A 14,783-nucleotide genomic window follows, 5' to 3' on the forward strand; every position below is an offset into this window, starting at 1 on the left:
TTAGGTTGGGGGTAAATATTCCAGGGAAGATAACCATTTGGAAAGTACAAAGTTATCTCTTGGTTTCAGGTAAGATATATGTGCTTTACATGATTCATTATAGATATTAAATCTGTCAGAGAAAAAATGGCCATTACAATTATGTGACTTTAAAGTATTTTCCAAAAGAGCCATATCTGTCATCAGTTATGAAAGCTGACCAAATGCGCATGCTGACAGACAGACAGCTGGTTCTCATTCATATTAAGTTTCTCTCAAGCAAAAGGAATGTTAAGGCAATCTGGCCTCATATTATGTTGATTCCAAAGTAATTACATTTGTTATTTCCAGGCAATGCAGTAAATCTAGTTGTGGCAAGGAGGTGGATATTTCACAAAAGTAATTTGGGAGACCATTAAATATGATCACGTGTTGTGTCGCACCCCGCTTCTGCCTGAGGATAAATAATGTCCAATCCAGGTGTGGGGGAGGGGAGAGAATGGGATGCAAACTTATTTTCTTTAAATGGTGGAAAAACCATATTTTTCTCCATGCAGATGTAAAATTTGTAAGAAACAAAGGAGTCAAGTTAAGGCATCCGGGGGTCAAAGGAATGCCAAACTGCCCCTGTGCAAGATATTTGCTATCTCTCTGTTCTCAGTCCAAGTCCAGCTGCTTCCCAGGCAGTCAGTACCTCCCCAAACACACCTGCTATCCCAGCACTTTACTCTGCTGTAGGGTAGTCTGGCCATTAATTAAAGTCTACAGCATAGGGGTTTATGACCCTTACGATTTCATTATAGTTAGAAATTCTTTTGAGCTTTCTCTGATTCACATAAAGGTCAAATGCTTTTAGAATCCTTTAATAAACCGATTGCCTAAAGGCTAAATTCAGGAAGGAATCCAATATAGACACTAAGTGATGATTTGGTTGTCTAAAAGTCTCTGTTCCAAATGGACATAATTCTTCATTTAGCCTGTGATCTGATTTCCCATTAATACTAGCTTCCTAACATGTTATCACAATGCAAGAATAAAGAAAGTGAAATCAAACTTGACTTTAAGGGCATCTTCCCCTGAAACTCAGATTTGCCTAAGAATAAAATTAAGACCCAATGACTAACATTTGTTTTCCTGTTGACATCAGAGATTTAGCTAGCAATTGCTCCATGCATTTTAAAGAACTGGGGAATAAAAAACCTGGAATGTTTTAAAGGAAAACTGCCTGGAGGAAGCCATGGCTCTTGATCCATTAAGGGTAGGTGGGTTTCATCTGCCGTGAAATAATACAATCTGGGGGTGAAGATTTTCACTTCAAATCTCTTCAGAGAAATTGGGCCCTTCACATTGGCCCTATAACATGTTGGTTTAACTTGACCAATCTTTGTCAGTTGTTTAGCTTATAGCCCATTGGATTTCATTTTTGGAATCTGAAATTGGAAGTGACCAAAATATATGAGGAGGGAGAGAAGGATAGAGAATTACCAGTCAAGTGGAAAAATAAGACTTTTTTCAGTTGCTTAGTTTTGTTTTTTTCCCCTCAGATTCATTTACTTCATCTGCATGTTATGATTTCAAAAATGGGCCATAGACCGCTTATTTTTTTTTTGGCTTTTTAAAAAATTTTGTTTTATTGCTTAAAGTATTACAAAGAGTATTACATATGTCTCCTTTTTTTTCCCCCTTGACATTCCTCCAGCCTACCCTACTCCCCAGTGTCATAGACAGCTTATTAAGGGAAGTTGTTTTTCCCCCTTATTTTTGGAATATTTGAAATTCTACAATGTACACTAGGTAAAATTGGTTTTAAAGAAAATATGATTATGTAAGTGGAGAAAAAATAAATATATACATATCTCTATACAGTGCCTACAACATATTATATACTAGAGGCCCGGTGCACAAAATTTTTTCCCTGGAGGTGGGGCGTCCCTCAGCCCAGTGTGCACCCTCTCACAGTCCGGGATCCCTCAGGGGATGTCTGACTGCCGGCTTAGACCCGCCACTGCTGCTGCACTCGCCAGCCGTGAGCCTGGCTTCTGGCTGAGCAGTGCTTCCCCTGTGGGAGTGCACTGACCACCAGGGAGCAGCTCCTGCATTGAACATCTGCCCCCTGGTGGTCAGTGCATGTCATAGCAACTGGTGGTCATTCTACCGTTCAGTCAATTTGCATACTAGGGTTTTATTATATAGGACTAGAGGCCCAGTGCATGGATTCATGCACCAGTAGGGTCCCTTGGCCTGGCCTGTACCCTCTCGAAATCCAGGATCCCTCAGGTTATGTCGGACTGCCAGTTTCGGCCCGACCTCTGCAGGCCAGGCAGAGGAACCCCACTGGTACACAAATCTGGGCACCAGGCCTCTAGTATGCATATAAGATCTTTGGTTAATCTCTTCCTGCCCTCCTCCCTCCCCACTTCCCTCTGAGATTCATCAGTCTGTTTCATGTTTCCTGTGCATTGAGCGTCTGCCTCCTGGTGGTCAGTGTGCATCATACTTACTGGTCGAACAGTCAATAACGGTCCCTTTGGCTTTTATATATAGATGTATGTAAGATAATGTCTATATTTGCTTTAGCAGATCCAGAATACAGATAATGTGGAAAATTCTGGAAAAAGCAGAGGAGGCTATACAAAATGGCATGAAATGGTGGGAGATAACCATCAACCACATTTTTCTTAGTTTATGCATTTCTTTCTACTACTTCCTATGAAGATGTCCCAAATGTCCCAATCTACAATGAAGGTGCTAACACCCTGCTCTACAGAGCCCACATTCCCAGCAGGACTGGTTTCTACACGGTCATTTCCTCAACCTGGGGAACATCACACTCTGTCTGTGGCAGGATCCTCAACTGCTCGGGATTCCAGAATCTCATGCTACTTTCCCACTAATCACCTATGTGACCTTGGAGACCCCATTTCACCTCTTACCCCCAGTTTCTTCATTTACTTGACACAAATAGATTTACAGTCCATTTTTTATTAATTAGTGAATGAATTAATTTGAGTTTGACTAGGATTGTGGAGACTTATGGCCACCCTTGCTTCATTCAATAATTCTGTTACCATTTTTCACTCTGTTACCATTGCTAGTATCATAGCTAACAAGATGGTATATCATTTGGCAAACTTAGCTTTATCTACATATGCCAAGAAAGATGCAATTGAATATTCGTATAAAATCCTGAATGTACTAGTTCCAGCCTTGGGGTTTGAACTTATGAAGTAATAACAGGAACTACTGGTTATTACACATATGACAACTTTGCAAGTTTTTCAAAATGATTTAAACAATGCATTCCTTCTCCCAGGATGATGTAGCCTTCCTCCAAACACATGGCTTAGGGAGCACAGCACAGATTAGATTTCAGACCCATAACATAACTGACCATTTTGACCATTTTAAATACAACTCAGCCTGGCCGGCATGGCTCAGTGGTTGAGTGTCGACCTATGAACCAGAAGGCCACAGTTCGATTCCTGGTCAGGGCACATGCCTGGGTTGTAGGCTCAATCCCTGATGGGGGGGGCATGCAGGAGATGGCTGATCAGTGATTCTTTCTCATCATTGATGCTTCTATCTCTCTCTCCCTTTCCCTTCCTCTCTGAAACCAATAAAAATTAAAAAAATAAATCAAAAATAAAATACAACTCATTGGCAATAAGTATATTGCACAACATTGTACAACCATCACTACTATCCACTTCCAGAATGTCTTCAACATTATTCTATACCCATTAAACATGACTCCTCATTCTCCCCTCCCCTCAGCCCATGGTAACCTCTATTCTACTTTCTGTCTTTATGAACTTTTCTATACTGGTAACTTATATAAGTGGAATCATACAGCACTTATCCTTTTGTGTCTGACTTATTTCATTTAGCATAGTGTTTTTAAAGTTCATCCATGTTGTAGCATGTATCAGAATTTCATTCCTTTTTAGGACCAAAACAATTCCATTGTCTGGGTATGCCACATGTGTTTATATATTCATCCAATGATGGGCATTTGGGTTGTTTCTACCTTTTGGCTATTGGAAATAATGCTGCTATGAACATTGCATTCTAGTATCTATTTTAGTCCTTGTTTTTAATTTTTTTGAAGTAGATTTGCTGGATCATATGGTAATTTTATGTTTAACTTTTTGAGGAACAAACTATTTCCACAGTGACATACAATTTTATATAACCACCATGAATGCATGAGTGTTCAAATATCTCTACATCCTTGCTAACACATTATTTTCTGTGTTTTATTTTAATAATAAGCATAATGGTTTTGAAGTGGTAGCTCACTGTAGTTTTGACTTGCAATTTCCTAATGACTAGTGATGTTGAACATTTTTTCATGTGATTATTGGCCATTTGTATATTTTCGTTGGAGAAATGTCTGTTCCAGTCCTTTACCCATTTTGTCATCATGTTTTGTTGTTGACTTACAGGAGTTTTTATATATTGTTGATATTAATGCCTTATCAGATATATGATTTGCAAACATATTCTCCCATTCTGTGAGTTGTCTTTTTATTCTGTTGTGACAATATCCTTTATGCACAAAAGTCTTAAAATTTTGGTAAAGTTTGATTTATCTATTTTTTCTTTTGTTGCTTATGCAACTAATTTTAATATATAAATTAATGGTTATATTCACCCGCTGCAGGTTCATTTTTCAGATGGTACAGAAGCTATTTTGTAGAAAGAGTAGGAGTTCCACAACGTGGAGAGTTGGCACTGGTGTCCTCATGTGATTAACACCAGTGTATTGCAATGCCTCAAGCATCCTCTTAAGTAGATTTTTGCATCAAATTATTCATATTATGTATATATTTTATTAGTACATTTTTACCTATACAGTATATTTACTAATTTAACCTTCACAATTATAGAATAAATATTTGATAAAATATACTAGTATTGCACAGGAAATTAAATGCAAGATAAAACTAATGCAAGCTACAGGTAGTAATAAATGGCAGAGTTGCTACTCTACTTCTAATAATTTCTCCTTGCCAGCCACATTAAGAGGATCTGATAAGAAGTCAGTAAAAATATTACAAATATCAATGCAACTATTTTAAAATATGGATTTACCTCTGCTGCAGTCAATAACAAATTCTAAATATATATTGTTAGGATATTAGTCAATGATAATATGGGTAGAAAATGTGTAAAGCTTTTAAATTATTTATTTTATGTTTATCACATCATTTAAAAATTATTATATCCACAACATATTTTTAGAGTAGATTTATGTTGCATAAATACAGAAGTTAATGTTTATAAAATCACCACTTATTGGAGATGCATCCTCCAATCTTTTTTCTTTTATTGAAAGGATTATTTCTAAAAGTTTGGGAGCTATTGGGTTCCAAAAGAAGATGTAAACATACAGACATATTTGCTTATCAGCTTTGTCCCTTAGGAAACTGGCATATTTTTATGCTTAGAGTTTCTTCTCCTTTAAAATAATGTAACATTGACCTGACTCCAGTCTGTTTGGCAAAAGTTCACTGATGGATCACTGCAAAGATGGCAAAGGATTAACACTTTTGACCTTATTATTTATGTAACAACAAGTGTACATTTTTTTGGTCTGTGTTTGTACAGAGTTTGGGAATTTTATCTACTGGTATTACTCCCTTGTTGTTTACACTGTCATGAAATTTTTGGGTCACATCGGATGTTTCTCTCTCTCTCTCTCTCTCTCTCTCTCTCTCTCTCTCTCTTCCTTCCACTCTTTCTAAAAATCAGTAAAAACATATCCTCAGGTGAGAATTAAAAAGAGAGACCTGGCTGGTGTTGCTTACTGTTAGAGCATCACCTGTGCACTGGAGGGTGGAGGGTTTGATTCCTGGTCAAGGTCAGGTACCTCGGTTGCAGGCTCAATCCCTGGCCCTGGTCGGGGAGTGTAGAGGCAACAAATCGTTGTGTCTCTCTCACACTGATGTTTCTCTCTGTCTCTGTCTCTGATGCTCCCTTTAACAATGTCTAAAAATCAACAGAAAAAAAAATAACCTCAGGTGAAGATTAACAACAACAACGAAAAACCCCCGAGGGTGCAGCGGGACCATGGAGTACATGTGGGCGCTGTCGCTGTGCGGGGCAGCACAGGGTCGCTATGGCGGACCTGCAGCAGCTTCGGGTGCAGGAGGCTGTGGACTCCATGGTGAAGAGCCTGGAGAGAGAGAATATCTGGGAGATGCAGGACCTCATGGTCTGGTGCAGTGCAGGCTGTTGTGAGGACAGCCAGGCGTCCATGCAGCAGGTGCACCAGGGCATTGAGCACTGCCAGCGCCTCTGGCTGGAGCCCAGGCCCTGATTTCCAGTGAATTGGAGAAGTTCCAGGGTCGCCTGGCCCGGGACACCATGTGCTACCATGCATTGCAAGGACAATGTCCAAGACTCCATAGATGCAGGAGGAAAGAGCAGGTGAAGTGGCAGCTGGAGAGGTGTGTGACCAAGTGTGTGGATGACCATATGAACCTCATCCAACCATGACCATGAAGAGGAGTCTCATTCATTCGGAAATAGCAGTCTTTGCCATTGGCTATGGAGGCCGAGGGCAGGAATCTGTTTAAAATGAAGAATGATAATTTTGTTTTTTTAAGCTAAGTTTATGAATGAAGAATTAAGGATGGCAGCAAGTTTAAGGCATGTGTCACTTGCCTCCGGACACTGGTTCTTTTGTGTTTTAATCCTAGAAAGTGAAATGGTTAAAACCGGTGCTATACTTTGGGTCAGTGAGTTTTTGAGAGCCTAAATTTTCTGTGGCAAAATGCCTGGCAACAGGCATTTCCCGCAAGCCAAGCCAGAGCCCTCTGAGGAACCAACAGGCTGACAGGCTCCTGACGGGCCGGCGACCTGGTGGAGTGTGAGGAGAGGTGTTTCTGTTTGTTGCCAGCCGCCTGTTTCCCAGAAGCATCGCCAAACCGTTTTCCAGAAGCTCGAACACAAAGCCCATGGGTCCCTCATTTAGAAGGGAAAACCCGTCTCTGGGTATTTGTGTTGCTTGGTTTTGTTTTATATGCAAGGGCATGCAGTTGATTTAAGATGTGGAGTTGGGGGAGGTAGTTTGGATAAGAACTTTGAAAGGTCCCTTTGGATCTGTCTTTCTGTCCATCAGGAGGTGGATGTGCACGTCCTAAGTTCGCGCACATACTGGGGACTGAGCCCAGAATCCAGGCATGCACTCTTGACCTGAATCAAACCTGCGACCCTTCCATCCGTAGGTCAATGCTCTACCCACTGAGCAAAACTGGCCAGGGCAGAGACTTTTTCAGAATAGCTTGCTTAGGTGTCTGTAGGTCACCTAACAGAGAACCTATATTTATCACCTATCTAAATTCTAAAAAAGATGGCCGGACTCTGATGAAGAGTGATAACATGTCAGAAATGGTGATGCAGAGTGCAAGAGATGACGGAGATCCAGGATAAACAGCCACACATGGCATTGGTCCCACGCCCTATATCAAATCCTATCTGTTTAACCTAAAAGAGAAAGAAAAAAGAACACTTGAGAAAAACCCCAGAGCTAGGACGTAAATCTTCCATAGTCATAACCAAACAGGGTTTCTCTGTTTCCTGTTTAGAAGTCAGGCCCTGAGTCAAGAATCTGGGCTTCCCAAGACCTGAGCATCTTTAATGAATGTTTAGTGTACCTTCGACATAGACCAGACTCTGAGCTGTTTTTTCTTTCCTGGTGGAGGGTTAAGCCTGCATTGCTGTTGATAAGAATTTCTCGCAAATTGCCCGTCAACAGGCATAATCCAGACTCTGAACCAAGTGAACAGTCTACTCTCTGACCCTGTACCAGGGCACCTGCACGCTGCATGACACTGCCCCTACCATTGTACGATCTCCACCCAGCTGAACTGGAACATTGCTGGGTACCATTTTACTTGTGATTGTTCTTCTCCATTTCACATTTCTTATGGCAGCTGTTATGATCCTCGATATCACTCAATTTTACGACTCCACTCCATTCCATTCACTTTACTCTTAACAGACAGTCATGCTTCCTATTTCACAGAAAACAGAGACCATCACTGCTCAGGTAACAATAAGTCATAAGTATGGCATCTCATATACAAGACCGCACCTTTATTCTTTCTGACAAATGGTTTCATTAATATTGGCATCACCTTGAGGCAGACTTATTTTTCCCTCCTTTCAAGGAGATATGAAGCCTTCGAGAGAGTTCAAACTTCAGTCTGAGGGACTACTGACTCTCTGCTCTTTTTATGACTTTATGCTTCCTCTAGAAAATAAAACCTATCCAACTTTCTCTCTGATCTGCTTTAGATATCTTTTAATGAGGAGGAAGAACTTAAAGTTTAGAAATCCTTTGACAAGGTAAACGTGGAATACAATTGGCATGCAGGTGTACCCAACATGGATATGTTCCTGCAGATTCTACTGAGGGTGGGGATGTGAGGGTGAGAGTCGGGATGGGGAGAGAATGAGGGGGAGATGAGCTTATAGGAAGGCCCCAACATGGGAAAAGAGGAAACTTGGGAGAACAAAGTGCCATTATTGATGCTTCACCATTTTGCTTAGTTTTGGTTTGGAATGTGAAAGACTACTTAGGAAGAAGAAGAAAGAAAAAAACCAAGGCATTGCCTTACAAAAAAAAAAAAGCAATGGCAGAAAAGTTAAGAGAATGACCATGTTAAAGATAATATATTAGAGATTGTCTTAGTTTTTCTGAATGTGGCCTGACATCTCAATCAGTATCTTTGCCCAAGCATTAGCTACAATTATAGCAACAAAACCAACCATTCCTTTGTGGTTTACGGTGGTAGCCAAGGGAGGATAACCCCAGCTTTTAGATGGCAGTTTGGCTAAATTTAAAGGCAACATTGTTTGGTTTTCAGAGGGAGTATTCTCCCCTCCCCCCCACACACCCTTTTTAACTTGATGAATTGTGGAACCATTTATTCTCTAGAGCAGTGATGGCGAACCTATGACACGCGTGTCAGAGGTGACACGTGAACTTATTTTTTTGGTTGATTTTTCTTTGTTAAATGGCATTTAAATATATAAAATAATATCAAAAATATAAATCTTTTTTATACTATGGTTGCAAATATCAAAAAATTTCTATATGTGACACGGCACCAGAGTTAATTTAGGGGGTTTTTCAAAATGCTGACACGCCGAGCTCAAAAGGTTCGCCATCACTGCTCTAGAGGTTCAAGTAAGAAAAACAAATTATATTTAAGTAATACGTGGCATCTGGTTCAGCAAACGAGTATAGCCTGGGCTCATTTAAAAACCTCATGTTTTCTCCGCAGAAGTGGTATCTTTCTGTGGACCAGGCCCAGGTTCAATTTCTCATTCAGCTCTTGACTTAAATTGAATGAGTCCCTATTGGAGGTAGACTGTTCTGCTGTGTGTCCTGGAGTCAGTCTCCTCCAGGAGCTGAATGCCCTCAGGTAATGAGATGCCTTCTGGTTATTGCTCAGAGAGTCACTCATACTCTTCTGAGAGTCCATGTATAAAATTTAAGGGTGTATGCAACCACAGAATAAATTGAGTAGCTATTTTCTCATTAAGGCAAACTCTTACCTAAGGTATTATAGCAGGTTTTATTCCAGAGGGTTACTTCCGGTCTTTGGAAATCTTAGTTTTTTTTCATATTTAATTTTATATAAACCAATTGGTTATTTATAAGTTTGTTTATAGAGTGTTTGTTTCACTGTGTTAGCACTAATTAGGAAATGTATAAAATCAATGTTCAATGAAGTGTGAGATAGTAATATAACTCTTTGAGAGGAGTATAAATGTGAGAATTGGGGATTTTATGGAGAACTCTCCTGCTGTTCTCTCAGTCAACATCTGTTTTGTTTTGTGTGACTATTTCTCCTGGCCTTTTTGAAACACAGAACCAAAGCAAAGCAGACTGGAAGGGGCTCAGAGTTAATCCTGTATCCAGGGAACAAATTTAAGCTAATTGTTGCACCAGGGGTTTGAACCCATGACCTGGACCTCATTATATCAAACTCTAACCAACTGAGCTAACTAATAAGGAAGCAATGTATGAGAGAAACCTGTTGTCAAGTTCAAAGCAATACATGATACTATGTCACGTGAGTATCACTGTTTCTATTGTCACAATTAATCATAGAAAATTTGGAAACCATTTTTTTTTAGGAACAGTTTCTGATAGACCTTATAACATTAGAAACATTTTCAGGATTCAATAGTATGAATTTGGTGCTATGACAAATTTGGAGAATGACAATGCTCTCTGGACTTAATGAATTAAGTACTAGTACTAGTACTTTCAAAACAGGAGGAAAGATTTCTTTTCTACATATAGTCACAATGAGAAATGTAACAAGATACTGGAACTATTGCCATCATCCCTCGCTTCCAGCAGGAAAGTGAGAATTGATTTGACTTCCTAACGACTCATCATCCCAGGCATATCAGAAATGTGTTATTTATCTATAACATTCTTTTAATTCTTTTAATAAAAAATATTTAGAGAAACCAAGATGGCGACATAGGTAAACACTGGAAATTGCTGCCTCACACAACCACTTCAAAAATACAAAAAATATTTATTGAGTTGCTTCTCCATGACAGGAATCGTCATTGGCAATGGGAATACAGAGATGACCAAGATGGACATGGTTTGGTTCCCCGGGAGCCTATCCTATATAATAAGAAAGGAATATGCTAATTATCCATTATGCTGAAACATCACAACCAATCTACAAGTGGTGGAGAGCTACAGGAGGGCAGGGCAGCAGGCAGAGAGCTATGTGCAGCGGAGAGCTACCTATGTGCAGCGGAGAGCTACCAGCGGCGATGGGCGGGTGGCCAGCTGAGGCAAGCAGCAGCGAGCTAGGGCTACTAGTATTATAGAAGAAGAATATAGTCAATAAATACATAAGCAAATAAATGAGCAAGAGTTGATCATTAAATGCAGATAGTACATAATTTCTCAAACTTCAAAAATATATTATCCTGGAGGCACAAAGCATTGAAAATTATAGGCAAGTTGCTGTGGGTGTGGCCTGTTGAGTGGAGTCAGATGAAAGCTCTCTATAATACCATAATTGAAGTATTTGCAGCACTTGTGCAGTTTTCATGAAAGAGTTTGGCTTTGAAATCACACATACCTGCCTTTTAATCCTACCTCCTCTGCTTGTTAGCGCTATGGACTTAGGAAAGGTTTTAATCTCTTTGTCAGTTTCCTGGTCTGTAAAATGATGCAGCTTTGCTGTACTAAACAGTACAATATAAGTAAAACACATGGCACTTAACAAGTACTCAGGAAATCTTATTTCTCCCTTCCAGTGGGGGAAAAAAGAAATAGTGTTCTCTCTTACAATAACCAGGTGTAACTTATTTTTGACACTAGGTATGAACAGTTTAGAAATACAGCAAAGAATTTGGACTATGTTACTTTGTAGAATGGTTTTATTAAAATACATACAATTCCCTCAAGAACATTGTTGCCTTTAAACTTAAAGGCAGTTCCAATAGAGCCCTGCTTTTCAAGACAAAAATGAACATTTGCTAGATCATATTTAACTTTTCACTAGTGATTTACAACAGTCTTTCTGGGAAGATACTTTCCTTCCCACTTTTGGAGTTGAGGAACAGAGCAGACAATAGGCTAAAGGGAGAACTGCACATTTAACACCAACATTTTCAACTCCGTGCGCTCATCTCAGCATTCCTTTTTCAGGTAGAGGTTTGGTATTTGAAAAGCAAAGGAATCAAGTTTCCTGGCACTCTGTTGCCTGAAACATTTATCACAATAAATCCCAGGAGCTGGGGCCTGCCTTTGGAGATTAGAAGAATGCTGTGCATGTGGCAAGGGGTGTGCGAGAGGGGAGATGATTGGCCCTGAGGGAACGGCTTTCTGGAGGTTTCTAGGCTGCAGCCCTGCTGTCTCTCTATTAGTAACAAAAGACTTGCCTTCCTCAGCCCTAGGCATCTGGCTTTATCCCCAGGTGCTGCTCTGAGGCCAGAGTACAATAGAGAGAAAATATATAGGTGTTTCAGATTCAACAGCACTTAGTTTGGCAGTAGTGATGATAACAGTAATAATAATTATCTTAGTTATTATAATGATTTAATATTTAGATGTAAATTATAAATAGTATAAATAATTATATGAAATAAAATTATTTCTGTAATTATTATTATAGAAATAATTACATTTTTTTGCTGTACTAACTAACAACTTCACACACATCACCTCTTTGAAACTCCAACCCCAATATTTTGATTCAGGTGCTATCATTTCCCCAATTCACAGAAGAGGAAACAGACACAGTTAAGTGAAGTCACTTCCCCCAAGTCACCTGACAGGTGCATGAAGGAGCTGGGATATGAACCCAGGCAGTAAAACCCCAAAGTCTAAGTTCTCTCTTTGCACACATTGACAAATCTATATTCAGCTTCATTTCCTGTTTTGATCCAATGATGTATTGATCCAATGATGTGAAATATCAACAACATAATCTACTGTGATCAATGATCCCAATATGGCAACATGTGTCTTCCCCAGAAGAAACACAAAGAAAGTACCTTCCCTTCTCCATCCCAGCTGGTGCTGCATGCTTGCACGGGGCTCTAATTGAATTAGCAAATGCAATAAATCCACTGAGTAAAAAGGAGGAAGCATTTGTAATTTGGAGAAAGAATTTATATCTTTGGCTTGAAGTCAAAATAGCTATGTTTTATTCTTTTTTTTCTTTTTGATGTCAAGTCATATTTTAGTTCTTGCTGTTTTTCCTTTTTTAAGTAAATGACCTCATGACTGTTTTCCTTTTGTGCTCCTAGATCCAAAGCCCAGATGATTTCTGACATAATTTTCTCAAACTTTGGATGTTTTCTTGGCCAATCTCTGAGCTCAACTCTGAAGAAGCCATTCAGGCTCATTTGCTACCAGACTCTGAGGTGAGAGTTTGCACCTCCTGGGTTTTTATTTTTGGTTTTGTGTTGTTTTATAAAAGTGACTTTCATCCAAAATAATGCCGTGTTCCAGAAAAACTAAGAGGGGGTCATTGTTCACTTCAAAGGACCCACACTAGGTGGAATTTTCTCCTGAGGTCACATGCAGTGGAAGAGTTGTCAAAAACTAATGCTACAGGTCACCAGCTTGGCAGCCTCTTTCAAAGATGTCACCTGAAGTAACAGAGGCTTAGTGCTATTTTTGAAAAAGCAGGACCACAAGGTCTTTTGACCATGAGAATAAATACCCCTCAGCCATCCTTTTTGGTTTAATGTCATCTTCTGGTGGCTTTATTGTATTTCCACACTTATTATGAATCAGAAAATCAGGGAATTCAAAGCCCAAATGGAATTTTTGGCCTAATATTTTGGAGTACTCAAGTTAATCCAGTGCTTTCTAGCCTGCCTCATTCATCAGCATATCTGTAAATTTGTTTTAATATGATATTAGTCTTAGAAATGAGAATAAAAGATGGTGGAAATAATGAAAAAGAAAAAAAAACCCTCATAGACACAGACAGCAGTATGGTGATTAACAGAGGGAAAGGGGGGTGGGATGAATTAGAGGAGGGTCAAGGGCAATAAATGGTGATGGAAGGAGACTTGACTTTGGATAGTGAACAGACAATACAATATACAGACGATGTATTATAGAATTGAAACCTATATAATTTTATTAACCAAAGTCACCCCAATAAAAGCAATAAACATTTTTTTTAAAAGAATGAGAGAGAGAAATTAGCTTTAGTCCCAATTTTTTTTTTTGCCCCAAATTTAGCTCAAAGAGAAAAAATAATTTATTCATCTAACACATATTGTGAGCACTTACTCTGTCCTGTGCACCATGCCGGGAGAAACTGCTTTGAGTAAAATGAGGTTGTCCTGCCCATAGAACTTAGCATCTAGTGGTCAAGATACATCGACAGTTACAATAAAGTGTGATGGATGGCACAATAGCGATAAGAAGCATTCTTTTAACACTTGGAGGACTTAATTGGTTTTGGAATTTAATTTATTATCTATTAGAGGCCCAGTGCATGAAATTCGTGCAAGGGTAGGGTCCCTAGGCCTGGCTGGTGATCAGGGCTGATCAGGGCCTTCTGGCTGCCAGCCAGGGCCTTCCTTCATTCTGCGCACCCATGGTGGTCAGCACACGTCATAGCGAGCAATCAAACTCCCAAGGGGACACTTTGCATATTAGCCTTTTATATGTATATATATATATTAGCCATATATATATATATACTAGAGGCCTGGTGCATGAATTTGTGCACGGGTGGGGTCCAGCCGGCATGCCCCATCAGGGCTGATGGGGCTGGGCGGCCTGGGAAAGAGGCTGCGGGTGGTTGGCTGGCCGGCCCTGCCCCCTGGTTGAATTCCTGGTCGAACTCCCGGTCGAACTCCCGGTCAAGGGGACAATTTGCATATTAGCCTTTTATTATGTAGGATATAGATGTTTTCAAAGGGAAGAATTAAGGTAGTAGTTAGAGATAAAATGTTGACTGCCTCTGAGTTGGAGTAGTTCAGTAGTGAACACTTGGCAAAGTAGGAGCTGCTCGTCACTGGTAGCAATCAAATACAGGCCTGCCCTTCAGGAGATTTCTGCTTGGAGTTGAAGCTTGTGGGGCTTCCAACCTAGGAATGCTGAAGTTTTATGAGTTAAGTGTTTACTTAGTTCTCTGTCTCCAGGAGAAGACTGAGACCTTAAGTCTGTACATCTTTACTGGTGCCCCTTAAGCAGGAATTAAGAGCAATAAAACAGGTGTGAAGGCCTCTAACTTTTACACCTAGAATACCATATATTTCCTCAGTTTTGAACATTAGAG

General features: G+C 39.8%; 1 pseudogene; it reads left to right on the forward strand.

Annotated features, from left to right (window-relative positions):
• The first annotated feature begins 6,100 nt into the window (after nt 1–6,100).
• LOC102418800 lies at nt 6,101–6,560 on the forward strand (annotated as a pseudogene).
• Nucleotides 6,561–14,783: the final 8,223 nt, after the last annotated feature.

The sequence above is a fragment of the Myotis lucifugus genome, unplaced genomic scaffold, assembly GCF_000147115.1.
Source record: "Myotis lucifugus unplaced genomic scaffold, Myoluc2.0 scaffold_238, whole genome shotgun sequence".
NCBI classification, from domain to species: domain Eukaryota; kingdom Metazoa; phylum Chordata; class Mammalia; order Chiroptera; family Vespertilionidae; genus Myotis; species Myotis lucifugus.